Source organism: Prionailurus bengalensis, chromosome C2 (assembly GCF_016509475.1).
Source record: "Prionailurus bengalensis isolate Pbe53 chromosome C2, Fcat_Pben_1.1_paternal_pri, whole genome shotgun sequence".
NCBI lineage: Eukaryota > Metazoa > Chordata > Mammalia > Carnivora > Felidae > Prionailurus > Prionailurus bengalensis.
Window position 1 is genome coordinate 132,947,142 of NC_057350.1, and position 15,042 is coordinate 132,962,183.

Sequence of the window (15,042 nt, forward strand, 5' to 3'; positions counted from 1 at the left end):
GTTCTCTGTGGTCACAGATTCCTCCATCTACGCAGATAATCGGGAGTCAGCTATGCTAAATTTACTAGTTGACTGGATGTGCTGGAGTAGAAAACACAGACAAGACTGCTTCTATTTCCAGACACTTTTTTTTAATGCTCATCTTGTGTGTCTAGAACACAGATTTTGGAAGGCAGAATTACGACAGATGTATTATTCATATGGCACTGGTGACTGTGTCCATTTTTTACAATTTGATTGTTCTGGCTCTGGTCTCTCACTGCTTTGAAGTCTGGCACGAGAGCTCCCCTGACTGGATGAAGCAATAAGCAGGTGGCTCTCTGTCTTTTATTGTCTCTGAGCAGATCTAAGCACTTAAAAAGAGGCTGCCCTACAATCTCACCCTTACTGGCCATCTGTCTCTTTGGTTGCTTGTGTTCGGTTCCTTTCTTTTCCATCTGATAAGAACCAGCTTCTACCTGTATTTCTTACAAATCTCACAGTGGAATGATCTAATTCTCACGCACCATTCTGAGACATGGCAAGTCACCTTTATGTCAGGCAGCTTGCCTCGCAGGCATTCTCAACTCCCTCAGTCATGTGCTCAATTCTGCCTCACTTCTCGTGAAAGGCTCAGACAGGGAGTTTCAGAAGCAGCTAGCCATGTGGCTCCTTACCTTTTATTACAGTCTTTGGTGACTCAGAGAAGGCCTACGGTGCCCCAGGCTAATGCACCGTCAGGGAGTTCACCAACAGCGGTCTGGATTTCATGTCTCAATTACTGATGCCCCAGCCATTTCCCGTCATTTCACCATTTCAGATACATAGGAGAAGCTGAGCCTCCAGTCTATCTAGGGCAATGTGGAGAAGTGGGGGGGGGGGGGGGGGGGGGGGGGGGAGAAGAGCCTGTCCAAAAGCACTGTGAATCTCCTCCACTTATACTGATCTTTAAACAAAATGCATTTGTAGGAATGGTTTCCCAAAAATGCCTTTTAATTCGTACAGGCTGGCTTCCGCATCTGCCTTTGACAGTTACGGCCATTTACAAAATAGATGAAGCCCAGTGCAGATGCAAATGGGAAGCTCCTTTCCATGCTACCAGACACCTGCAGCAGGGGGAGCCCTGCTCTTTGTGGACTGACTGCACAGGCCTGTTCTAGGCCTGAGTTCAGGCAGCATTTGCTGCTGGACAGTTCCCTGCTTCCCAGCGAGGTGAGGAGACTGGAGGCAGAGTCTTCTCAGAGCTTCTGGAGCTGGGACATCTGGATTGGGAGTGCCTCTCTCTGGCCCTGACCACTGCACAGAAATGCAGACACTGCACACTAAAAGTAGGCACACTGTCCAAGACATGTGCCTAAGTGTGATTCCCAAGGGCTGGTACATATTTCATTTCACTCAGATGGGTAGCATGTGTGTGTGTATGTGTTAGTACAGCATGGTTTTCCACTGAAACACACTTCTTAACTACTTCAATTATTTCTAATTCTAAAAAACTTCATACGAGCAAAAAATATATATGTATATTGTTAAGTTTTAAAAGAAATTTTGCCTTTGTTGATACTCTTAAAAATATCTTAATTAAAAAACACGAAGTTCTCTTATTCCTTTTCTTTGCGCATATATATATATATATATATATATCTTCTATAACATCTTAAGATCAATGTTTAGCTCATTAATTTTTAGAGTTTTAAACTTTTCCCTAAGAATTAAGACTATGAACTTTCCTAAATAAGGACTTCTGACATATCCCATAAATTTTGACATATGATCTCTTGATTATACAGTTCTAAATATTTTAAAGTTTTCATTATAATTTTAGCTCATTATTTAGAAATATGATTTTAATTTAAAAATGTATAGACTTTAAAAATATCTTTTATTAGTTTCTAACTTAATTGATTTCTGATCAGTTTGGATCATATGACACCATTCTTACAGATTTGTTGATACCTGCTTGATAAGTTAAAAATGAGGGGCCCCTAGGTGTCTCAGTCGGTTAAGCATTCAGCTTCGGCTTAGGTCATGATCTCACGGTTTGTGAGTTCGAGTTCCGCATTGGGCTCTGTGCTGACAGCTCAGAGCCTGGAGCCTCCTTCGGATTCTGTGTCTCCCTCTCTATCTGCTCCTACCCAACTCAGGCTCTCTCTCTCTCTCTCAAAAATAAACATTAAATTTTTTTTAAATATTGCACAATGAACACCTAGTAAACTCTCCACCTTGATTCAACAGTTGTTAATGTTCATGTCTTCTTCAGAAGAATGTCTCATTTTTCTACGAATGGTTCTAAATGAGCCTATTAATTCAAGTTTGTTATGATTAAGTCTTTAATATCTTTACTCATTTTTGTCTGCTTGACTGATCAGTATTCAAACTTGTGTACTGAAATCTCCAACTTTGATGACAGTTCAAGGGCAATTTCTCCTTGTAGTTTTTCAATTTCCACTTTGTATATTTTAAGATTATTTTAACACCCTCTTAGAAATTTAGAATTGTTACATCTTCTTCATGAATTGAACATTTAGCTTTTCATTCCTGCAAAATGGTTTTATTTCGGGGCACCTGGGTGGCTCAGTCGGTTAAGCATCCAACTCTTGATTTTGGCTCTGGTCATGATCTTATGGTTGGTGAGCTTGAGCCCCACATCAGGCTCTGTGCTGACAGTGAAGAGCCTGCTTGGGATTCTCTCTCTCCCCCACTCTCTCTCAAAATAAATAAACTTAAAAAAAAACCAAAATGGTTTTGTTTAAAAGAGTATTTTTTGGGGCGCCTGGGTGGCGCAGTCGGTTAAGCGTCCGACTTCAGCCACGTCACGATCTCGCAGTCCGTGAGTTCGAGCCCCGCGTCAGGCTCTGCGCTGATGGCTCAGAGCCTGGAGCCTGTTTCCGATTCTGTGTCTCCCTCTCTCTCTGCCCCTCCCCCGTTCATGCTCTGTCTCTCTCTGTCCCAAAGATAAATAAACGTTGAAAAAAAAATTTTAAAAAAAAGTATTTTTTCTGATATTAATATACCCTTTCCAGCTTTCTTTTTACGGTTATCTTTAGGTTTGTATATGTCATCTTGTGCATATAGCAGTATATATTAAGTTTGTAGCTTATTTTAAAAAAATATATTTGCCTGGTATATTTTTTTCCATAATTTTACTTTCAGCTTTTCCCATGTCATTATTTTGTGGTCGTGTCTCTATAATTGAAAGCAAGTATAGCTGGATTTTATTTTCATTCTTAAATCCATCCATCTCTGTAACTGGCATGTTTAGTCTGTTTATGTTTATTATGACTCCTGCTATATTTAAATGGATTTGATCCTGCTGTCTTACTTTCTGCCTTCTACTTGTCTTCCCTCCCCCCCCTTTCTTGCCTTTTTATTTTTAAAAAAACTATTTATTGGGGCACCTGGGTGGTTTAGTTGGTTGAGCTGTCAACTCTGGATTTCAGCTCAGGGCAAGATCTCACAGTCTGTGACATCAAGCCCTGTGCTGGGCTCTCTGCTGGCAGCCAGAGCCTAGTATTTATCATGCTGTTGTTTTTATTCCATTTTCCCACACTACATTTTTGGTAGTTAGCTACTTTCATTTTTTTTTTTTTTCACATGTGCCATCAAAATTTCTAATGCATTTTTAAGAGAGTCTTAAGTTTGTCAGTAGCCTAACTGCCAGACCAAACTATTCAAGTTCCTAGAACTCTTGAACCCTTTAACTCCATTTATCTCCCTCTGACGTATTATTATTGTCTCTTTTTTCAGTGCCATCTTCTTTACCCTTAAGGCTCCACTTCATTTTTTTAAGTAACAAAAGGTGATGTTATTGTTCAGTATATAATTTCAAGTTTAGCAAATATTTATTCATATTTGCAGTATTAGTACTTTTTTTCCTGTTAAACCACTAGGTGCCAACAAATATGTTGTGTTCATACCTTTGTTAATAAGTTCAGCTTTTTTGTAACCCTACAAATTAGATATGACTATGACTTAAAATATAGCATTTAGATTTGCCTAAATATTGACAAATTTTGATCATTTATTATTATTGCATCTCAGCTCTTCCTTCTGTGGTCATTTTCATTTTCCTTGAAGTACATACTTTAGAAGTTCCGTTAGCAGAGGTGTTTGTGGTGAACTATTGTTTTTTGTTTATCCTAATTCTCTTTGTTTTACAATTATATTTCTATTTTATTTCCTTTTTAATTTAAATTTTAGTTAACATACAGTACAATATTGGTTTCAGAAGCAGAACTCAGTGACTCATCATTTACGTATAACACCCAGTGTTCATCACAACAAGTGCCTTCCTTAGTACTCATTACTCATCTAAGCTCATCCTCCCATCTCCCCGCCTCCATCATCAATCCATAGTTTGCTCTGTATCGTTAAGAATCTTTTTTGTGGTTTGTTTCCCTCTCTTCTCTCCCCACCTTCCCATATACTAGTCTGTTCCTTAAATTCCACATATGAGTGAAATTATATGGTATTTGTCTTTCTCTGATTGACTTATTTTGCTTAGCAGAATCCACTCTAGCTCCATCCACATCACTGCAAATAGCAAGATTTCATTCTTTTTAATGGCTAATATTCCATTACACACACACACACACACACACACACACACACACCATATATTCTTTATCCATTTATTGGTTGATGGACATTTGGGCTCTCTCCATAGTTTGGCTATTGTTGATAACGCTGCTATAAACCCCGGGGTGCATGTACCTCTTTGAATGTGTATTTTTGTATCCTTTGGGTAAATACCTAGTAGTGCAACTGCTGGATCATAGGGTAGTTCCATTTTGAAAAAAAAATTTTTTTTCTACATTTCTTTTTAAGAGACACAGCACTAGTGGGGGAGGGGCAGAGAGAGAGAGAGAGACAGACAGACAGACAGACAGAATCCAAAGCAGGCTCCAGGCTCTGAGGTGTCAGCACAGAGCCTGACACAGGGCTCGAACTCACAGACCAGACCGCGAGATCATGACATGAGCCGAAGTCAGAGGCTCAACTGACTGAGCCACCCAGGTGCCCCCATTTTTAATTTCTTCCTTCCTTCCTTCCTTCCTTCCTTCCTTCCTTCCTTCCTTCACAAGTTTACTTATTTATTTTGAGAGAGAGAGAAAAAAGAGGAAGGGGCAGAGAGAGAGAGAGAGAGACAGAGAGAGAGAGAAAGAATCTCAAGCAGGCTCCACACCATCAGTGTGGAGCTTCATGCGGGGCTCCAGCCCACGAACTGTAAGATTATGACCTGAGTCCAAATCAGACCCTTAACCTACTGAGCCCCCCAGGTGCCCCTATTTTTAGTTTCCTGAGGAACATCCATACCATTCTCCAGAGTGGCTGCCCCAGTTTGCATTCCCACCAACAGTGCAAGAGGGTTCCCCTTTCTCCGCATCCTCATCAACACCTGTTGTTTCTTGTCCTGTTAATTTTAGCCATTCTGACAGGTGTGAAGTGATAGCTCATCATGGTTTTGATTTGTATTTCCCTGATGATGAGTGATATTGAGCATCTTTTCATGTGTCTGTCAGCCATCTGGATGTCTTCTTTGGAAAAGTATCTAGTCATGTCTTTTGCCCATTTCTTCACTGGATTCTTTGTTTTTTGGGTGTTGAGTTTGATAAGTTCTTTATAGATTTCGGATACTACCCCTTGTCCTGATATGTCATTTTCAAATATCTTCTCCCATTCGGAAGGTTGCCTTTTAGTTTTGTTGATTGTTTCCTTCACTATGCAGAAGTTCATATTTGTTTTTTTCCCTTGCCTCCAGAGATGTGTCTAGTAAGAAGTTGCTGTGGCTGAGGTCAAAGAGGTCACTGCCTAAGTTCTCCTTAGGGTTTTGATGGTTTTCTGTCTCATATTAGGTCTTTGATCCTTTTGAATTTATTTTTGTGTATGGTGTAACAAAGTGGTCCAGTTTCACTCTGCTGCATATCACCATCCAATTTTCCCAGCATTACTTGTTGAAGAGACTGTATTTTTTTGATCGCATATTCTTCACTGCTTTGTCAAAGATAAGTTGACCATATAGTTGTGGGTCCATTTCTGGGTTTTTTATTATGTTCCATTGATCTATGTGTCTGTTTTTGTGCCAGTACCATACTGTCTTGACTATAGCTTTGTAATACAGCTTGAAATCCAGAATTGTGATGCCTCCTGTTTTGTTTTTCTTTTTCAGGATTGCTTTGGCTACCTGCAGTCTTTTGTGGTTCCATACAAATTTTAGGATTGTTCTGGCTCTATGGAAAATGCTGGTGGTATTTTGGTAGGGATTGCATTAAATGTGTAGATTTCTTTGGGTAGTATAGACATTTTAACACAATGTTTGTTCTTCCAATCCATGAACATGGAATGCTTTTCCATTTTTTTGCATCTTTTTCAATTTCTTTCTTAAGTGCTCTATAGTTTTCAGAGGATAGATATTTTACCTCCTCAGTTAGGTTTATTCTCAGGTATCTTATTGTTTTTGGTGCAATTGCAAATAGGATTCCTTGATTTCTTTTTCTGCTGCTTTGTTACTGGTGTATAGAAAGGCAACTGATTTCTGCATGTTGATTTTATATCCTGTGACTTTGCGAAATTCATGTGTTAGTTCTAGCAACTTTTTGGTGGGGTCTTTCAGGTTTCCTACACAGAGTATCATGTCATCCGCAGATAGGGAAAGTTTGACTTCTTCCCTGCTGATTTGGATGCCTTGTATTTATTTATTTATTTTTTGATTGCTGAGGCTAAGACTTACAGTACTATTGTTAAATAGTAACAGTCAGAGTGGACATCCCTATCTTGTTCGTGACCATATGGGAAAGGCTCTCAGTTTTTCCCCATTGAACATGATATTAGCTGTGGGTCTTTCAAATATGGTCTTTATGATGTTGAAGCAAGTTTCATCTATCCCTACTTTGTTGAGGGTTTTTAACAAGAATGGATGCTATATTTTGTCAAATGCTTTTTCTGTATCTATTGACAGGATCATACAGTTCTCCTTTTTTAAATGTTTATTAATGTGGTATATCACGTTGATTGATTTGTGAATACTGAACCACTGCTGCAGTCCAGGAATAAATTCCACTTGATCATGGTGAATAATTCTTTTAATGTACTGTTGAATTCAATTTGCTAGCATCTTGTTGAGAATTTCTGCATCCATGTTAATCAGGGATATTACCCTGTAATTCTCCTTTTTAGTGGCATCTTTGGTTTTTGAAGCAAGGTAATGTTGGCTTTGTAGAATCAGTTTGGCAGTTTTCCTTTTATTTATATATATATATTTTTTTTTCTGAAATTTATTGACAAATTGGTTTCCATACAACACCCAGTGCTCATCCCAAAAGGTGCCCTCCTCAATACCCATCACCCACCCTCTCCTCCCTCCCACCCCCCATCAACCCTCAGTTTGTTCTCAGTTTTTAACAGTCTCTTATGCTTTGGCTCTCTCCCATTCTAACCTCTTTTTTTTTTTTTCCTTCCCCTCCCCCATGGGTTCCTATTAAGTTTCTCAGGATCCACATAAGAGTGAAACCATATGGTATCTGTCTTTCTCTGTATGGCTTATTTCACTTAGCATCACACTCTCCAGTTCCAACCACATTGCTACAAAAGGCCATATTTCATTTTTTCTCATTGCCACGTAATATTCCATTGTGTATATAAACCACAATTTCTTTATCCATTCAGCAGTTGATGGACATTTAGGCTCTTTCCATAATTTGGCTATTGTTGAGAGTGCTGCTATGAACATTGGGGTACAAGTGGCCCTATGCATCAGTACTCCTGTATCCCTTGGATAAATTCCTAGCAGTGCTATTGCTGGGTCATAGGGTAGGTCTATTTTTAATTTTCTGAGGAACCTCCACACTGCTTTCCAGAGCAGCTGCACAAATTTGCATTCCCACCAACAGTGCAAGAGGGTTCCCGTTTCTCCACATCCTCTCCAGCATCTATAGTCTCCTGATTTGTTCATTTTGGCCACTCTGACTGGCGTGAGGTGATACCTGAGTGTGGTTTTGATTTGTATTTCCCTGATAAGGAGCGACGCTGAACATCTTTTCATGTGCCTGTTGGCCATCCGGATGTCTTCTTTAGAGAAGTGTCTATTCATGTTTTCTGCCCATTTCTTCACTGGGTTATTTGTTTTTGGGGTGTGGAGTTTGGTGAGCTCTTTATAGATTTTGGATACTAGCCCTTTGTCCGATATGTCATTTGCAAATATCCTTTCCCATTCCGTTGGTTGCCTTTTAGTTTTGTTGGTTGTTTCCTTGGCTGTGCAGAAGCTTTTTATCTTCATAAGGTCCCAGTAATTCACTTTTGCTTTTAATTCCCTTGCCTTTGGGGATGTGTCGAGTAAGAGATTGCTACGGCTGAGGTCAGAGAGGTCTTTTCCTGCTTTCTCCTCTAAGGTTTTGATGGTTTCCTGTCTCACATTTAGGTCCTTTATCCATTTTGAGTTTATTTTTGTGAATGGTGTGAGAAAGTGGTCTAGTTTCAACCTTCTGCATGTTGCTGTCCAGTTCTCCCAGCACCATTTGTTAAAGAGGCTGTCTTTTTTTTTTTTTTTAATTTTTTTTTCAACGTTTTTTATTTATTTTGGGACAGAGAGAGACAGAGCATGAACGGGGGAGGGGCAGAGAGAGAGGGAGACACAGAATCGGAAACAGGCTCCAGGCTCTGAGCCATCAGCCCAGAGCCTGACGCGGGGCTCAAACTCACGGACCGCGAGATCGTGACCTGGCTGAAGTCGGACGCTTAACCGACTGCGCCACCCAGGCGCCCCGAGGCTGTCTTTTTTCCATTGGATGTTCTTTCCTGCTTTGTCAAAGATGAGTTGGCCATACGTTTGTGGGTCTAGTTCTGGGGTTTCTATTCTATTCCATTGGTCTATGTGTCTGTTTTTGTGCCATTATTTATATTTTTGGGGAACAGTTTGAGAAGAATAGTTATTAACTTTTCTTTAGATATCTGGTAGAATTCCCCTGGGAAGCCATCTGGCCTAGGACTCTTGCCTGTTGGGAGATTTTTAATTACTGATTCAATTTCTTTGCTGGTTATAGGTCTGTTCAAAATTTCCATTTCTTCCTGTTTCAGTTTTGGTAGTTTGTGAGTTTCTAAGAATTTGTCCATTTCTTCCAGAATTCCCAGTTTTTTGGCATATAATTTTTCATAGTATTCTCTTATAATTGTTTGTTTTTTTCTGGTGTTGTGGTCTTTCCTCTTTCATTCATGATTTTATTTATTTGGGTCCTTTCTCTTTTATTTCTTGATGAATATGGGTAGGGGTTTATCAATTTCATTAATTCTTTCAAAGAACCAGCTCTTAGTTTCAATGATATATTCTATTGGGTTATTTTGTTTCTATATCATTTATTTCAGCTCTAATCTTTATTATCTCCCTTATTTGATGGCTTTAGGCTTTATTTGCTGCTTCTTTTCTAGGTCCTTTAGGAGTAAGTTTAGGTTGTGTATTTGGGACCTTTCTTGCTTCTAGGGATAGGCCTAAGTTGCAATGTACTTTCCTTTTAGGACTGCTTTTGCTGCATACAAAAGGTTTTTGGACTGTCACATTTTCACTTTGTTTCTATATATATATATATATATATATATATATATATATATATATATATATTTTATTCCTTAATTTCCTGGTTAACCATTCATTCTTTAGTAGGATGTTCTTTAATTTCCATATATTTGAGGGATTTCCAAGTTTTTTCTTGTGGTTGACTTCAAGATTCATAGCACTGTGATCTGAAAATATCCATGGTATGATCTCGATCTTTGTGTACTTGTTGAGGGCTGATGTGTGACCCAGTATATGATCTATTCTGGAGAATGTTCCATGTGCACTTGAAAAGAATGTGTATTCTGCTTTAGGATGAAATGTTCTGGATATATGTATCTATTAAGTCCATCTGGTCCAGTGTGTCATTCAAAGCCATTGTTTCCTTGATTTTTTGCTTAGATGATCTGTCCATTGTTGTAAGTGGGGTGTTAAAGTCCCCTATTGTTTTATAAGCAGTGTGTTTATGTTTGCTAGATGTATATATTTGGATGCTTCCAAGTTGGGGGAGTAAATATTTATAATCATTAGATCTTAATTGATAGACCCCTTAATTATAATACCTTTTTCATTTTTTGTTAGTCTTTGTTTTAAGATCTAGTTTGTATGATTTAAGTGTGGCCACTGTCTCTTTCTTTTAACGTCCATTAGCTGGCTGGATGGTTCTCCATCCCCTCACTTTCAATCTGTAGGTGTATTTAGGTCTGAAATGAGTCTCTTATAGTAAGCTTATCTATAGATCTTGGCTTTTTATCCATTCTGATACCATATGTCTATTGATTGGAGCAGTTAGTGCATTTACATTCTGAGTGATTATTGAAAGATATGAATTTAGTGCCATTATGTAACCTGTAGAGTTGGTGTTTTTGGTGATGCTCTCTAGTCCTTTCTAGTCTTTGTTGATTTCGGTTTTTGGTTTTTTTTCCTCCAAAGAGTCACCCTTAAAATTTCAGGTAGGTCTGGTCTAGTGGTCACAAACTCCTTTAATTTTTGTTTGTCTGCGAAACTCTTTATCTTTCTATTTTGAATGACAGCCTTGCTGGATAGGGTAGTCTTAACTTCATATTTTTTTCCATTCAGTACATTGAATACATCTTGCCACTCCTTTCTGGCCTGCCAAGTTTCTGTGGACAGATCTGCTGCGAACCTGATCTGTCTTCCCTTGTAGGTTAAAGACTTTTTTCCCTGCTGCTTTCACGATTCTTTCCTTATCTGTGTATTTTGTGAATTTGACTCTGATATATCTGGCAATGGCTCACTTTTGTTGAATTTAATGGGAGCTCTCTGTGCTCCTTGGATTTTGATGTCTGTGTCCTTCCCCAGATTAGGGACATTTTCAGCTATAATTTGCGCATATAAACCTTCTGCCCCTTTTCTCTCTTTTCATCTTCTGGGACTTCTATGTTATTATGGTATTTAAAAAAATTTTTTTAATGTTGGTTTTATTTGAGAGACAGAGCATGAGTGGGGGAGGGGCAGAGAGAGAGGGCAACACATAATCTGAAGCAGGCTCCAGGCTCTGAGCTGTCATCCCAGAGCCCGACGCAGGGCTCAAACCCACGAACCATGAGATCATGACTTGAGCCGAAGTCAGATGCTCAACTGACTGAGCGACCCAGGAGCCCCCAGTGTTACTACGTTTTAATAAATTGCTGAGTTCCTTAAGTCTGCCTTCATGATCCCTGACATTTGTTTCTTTTTTTCAGCTTTATTATCTTCCATAATTATATATTCTACATCGTTAACTTGCCCCTCTGCCTTGTCCACCCTTGTTTTATGGCCTCTATTTGGGTTTGCATCTTGGTTATAACATTTTTAATTTTGGCCTGACTAGATTTTAGTTCTTTTATCTCTGCAGAAAGGGATTCTCTGGTGTCTTCTATGCTTTTTCCAAGCCCAGCTAGTATCCTTACAGTTGTTGTTTTAAATTCTAGTTCAAACATTTTACTTATATCTGCATTGACTAAATCCTTGACCATCTTTTCTTTCTGTCCTTTATTTTGAAGTGAGTTCCTCTGTCTTGTCATTTGGGAGGAAGAAAAAAACAATAATAATAATAATGATAGAATGAAATAAAAAACTTAAAAAATCAAATAAAGGAAGCTAGATCCTAGGTGTGTTTTGGTCTGCTTGTTAAGAGAAGCTTGATAGGAAAAGGAGAAAAAAGAAGAAACAAAAATTAAAAATAAAAAAATCAAATAAATTAAAATAAAAAAATTTGTCCTTTCTGTATCCAAGAAACAAAGAAAACAACAAAAACAAAACAGAAGCAACAACAACAAAAAAACCAAATTAACAAAAACCTCCAAATGAGGTTTCCCCTAGAAACAGTTTCCCCTAGAGCTGAAACTTTGCAGCAGTCTACGGCCAGTAGCCTAGCTGGTGGAAAGGATTTGTGTTGGTCTTCTGGGGGAGGGGCCTGCAGCTCTGATTCTCAGGTGGCTTGCCCTAGTGGAGATGCACCTGAAAGCACAGGGTAGCCAGGGCTTGGTGTAATAGCTCCATTCTTCACTTGGTGATGCTGTTCATCTCATTGGGGTGGATCAATGTTGGTGGGCTAATGGTAAAAACGGCTTCACCCTGCTCTCCAGTCTCCAGAGCGGGTGGTTCATGCCCTCACTGATGTGTGATCAGTCACCCCTCCTATGTCCCTGGTTTTCATCACCTCTCTACCTTTCCCCTGTGTCTGAGCCATCTGCCTACTAGGCGGCGCCTCCCTCCAGAGTTTTGTCTCAGGTGCAGCTGTGTTTCAAAACCCCACACTTAAGAGACCTCTGTGGCTAGAACCCGCAGTGGTCCTCTGGGGGAGGGTCTTGCCAGGCTGTGGCTGGGGCTGACTTGTCCCAGGAAATGGTCACACCAATGCACAGCGCTCAGAGTTTATGGAAAACATATAGCAGGTGCTGGGGTTTGCTGCCCTCAGCCAGCAACTTTGTTCCTATACCAGTGAGTGTGGTGGGTTGATAGCTCTCACCAGGTTTTCACCCATGGAGAGGCCGTATCACCTTTATCCAATGCCCTCCAAGCAGGGAAACCACTTCTCCCCGCTGTGGCCCACATGGCCTGCTCGCAGGGCTCCACCCTGCTTCCTGGCTGAAGCACTGCCAGGGACCGACTTCTCAAACTTCAGACTCTGGGCTCTGCTGTTTGTGAAAAAACTGGTGGTATTGAAACCCTCTCCTCTCCCCCCCCATCACTGGTTTTGGGGAAATGTTTTCTTGTGCAGTCCCCTGTGCATGTGTTCACACTTCCTCTCTAGCTGCTTTCAGAGGGAGTGCTTTCTTAAACAAACCAGGAGTGCTGCCCTCTCTCCCCCCGTCCTCCTCTCTGTGAAAACAGCTCCCTTCCTTTGGGACGCAGAGGCTCTTCTCTTCCCCGGATCACCTTTCTGCATTATGTACTTCGCATGTTCTCTCCCTCAAATTATGCAGATTTCTGTTAATCCTCAGATCGACTGTGGAGGTGTTCAAAATGGTTTGATGTTGATCCAGCTGCATTCGAGGGATGAGACAAGCCCAGGGTCCCCTCACTACTCCAACCACCTTAGTTCCTCCTTCCATGTTTCTACCAGTATTTTTTAAAGACAGTTTTTCTAAGTTGACAAAAAGGTTCTTCCGTTACTTTAAAAGTTCTTAACAGTTTTGTGGCTTCCACTTTTGCTACTGATAACCCAGCTGCCAGCCTAATTAAAGTTTCTTTGTAGATAATTTTTTCTTTCAGGCTGTTTTGTCCTTTGGCTTGGCATCTGTGTTTCCTTACACGATGTCTAACTGTTGCTTTCTTTTATTTGTTGTACCTTGTAATTTCTTCATCTTTTAATTCATGTCTTCCACAAGTTCTTAAAAATGATCATCTCTTGATATATTTGAATATTGTCTCATTAATTGTTTCTATTTTATCTGATCCCAAGAATTCCAATTTGATATAGGTTAGGTCTTTCTATTCCATTCTGTCTCTAAACTGCTTACATTTATCTTCTCTGCACTGTGAGATTTCTTCAGCTTTATTTTCCAGTTCATTATGTTTCTCTTTAGATGTGCCTATTATTCATCCATTGGATGGATTAATTCATCCATTGAGTTTTAGAAATTATTTTTCTTTAACTCACAGACTATTGTAAAGAACAGAACTACAAATAAATACTTGTCCACTTTTAACCTATTTGGTTCTCCAGATGTTACCATTTTATTTATTACTCCGTGTGTGAGTATACACACACACACACACACATACACACACACATATATATGCCCATACACTCATATCTCCACAAATACACACAAACCCCATCTTCTTTCTTTTTAGGAAAATCACCTGGAAGTAGGCTGCAGACATTATACACATTACTTTCAAATACTTCAACATACCTATCTCAAGAACAAAGACAATGTCGCATACGAACCTCATACAATTACCGCACAAAGGAAATCTACACGAATCAATAATATAATCCTCAAGTTTCCCCAGTTGTCCACCAGATGTCGTTTACATAAGCTTTTTTTCTGACCTGGGATCAGTCAAGGTTCACACCATTACATTTGGCCGTTTTGTCTCTTTAGTCTCTCCCATCCTAGCATAGTACCCCACTTCCCCTGGCTGCTCATGACATTGAAACCTCTGAAAAGGCCAGGTTTTCTGAAGAAAACTCCACATTCTGGAATTGTCTAGAGGTTTCTTTATTATGAGACTTGGGCCAAACCTTCCCTGCAAGAATCTCACACAGGTGATGTAGCTCCCCCTGCATCACCTCAGGAGGCACATAAGTCAAATTTTGGTTACAGTAGGTATTGCCAGATCTCACCATGCACATGGACATTTCTTTCTTTCTTTCTTTCTTTTTTTTTTTTTGTAATTAATAAGTTAGTAATGTGTGAATGGCTCTGGGACAGTCTGAAATAGCTTGTTGCCAAACAACCTGTCACCCCATGTTTTTAGCATTCCTTGATTCCTGTTTGACTCAGTTACTATATTGGAGATAACAAACTGGTGACTTTTTAATTCTATCATTTTCTTCTACATTTACTAGCAGCACATTCGATAAAAAAGAACTTTTACTACCCTCCTCCATTTTGGGGTCTCTATATGGACTTGTGGATTTTATTTTATTTTATTTTATTTTATTTTATTTTATTTTATTTACTTACTTACTGAGAGAGCATGCACATGTGCACCAGTGTGTACGAGCAGGGGAGGGGCAAAGGGAGAGAGAGAATCTTAAGCAGGCCCATGCTCAGAGTGAGCCTGAGGCACAGCTCAATCTCATGACCATGAGATCATCACCTGAGCAGAAATCAAGAGTTGGACACTCAACTGACTGAGCCACCCAGGCCCCCCTAGACTCGTGGATTTTAAAAACTCATTGTTATAATCCATTACCATTATTCTTTTTGATGTCAAACTGTCCAAAATTGGACCATGGGGAATCTTTTCAAGATTGCTCATTTGTCCTTTTCACATGACACTGCTAGTTTTTGACTACTTCCTTGCTTTCTGGCATTATAAATATTTGAGGGACACATTGT

At 39.6% G+C, this 15,042-nt stretch overlaps 1 protein-coding gene across 1 annotated transcript in view; it reads right to left on the minus strand.

Annotated features, from left to right (window-relative positions):
* COL6A6 (collagen type VI alpha 6 chain) overlaps window positions 1–15,042 on the minus strand; it is a 171,547-nt gene that overhangs the window by 4,707 nt on the left and 151,798 nt on the right. The gene's annotated exons all lie outside the window — the stretch shown is intronic.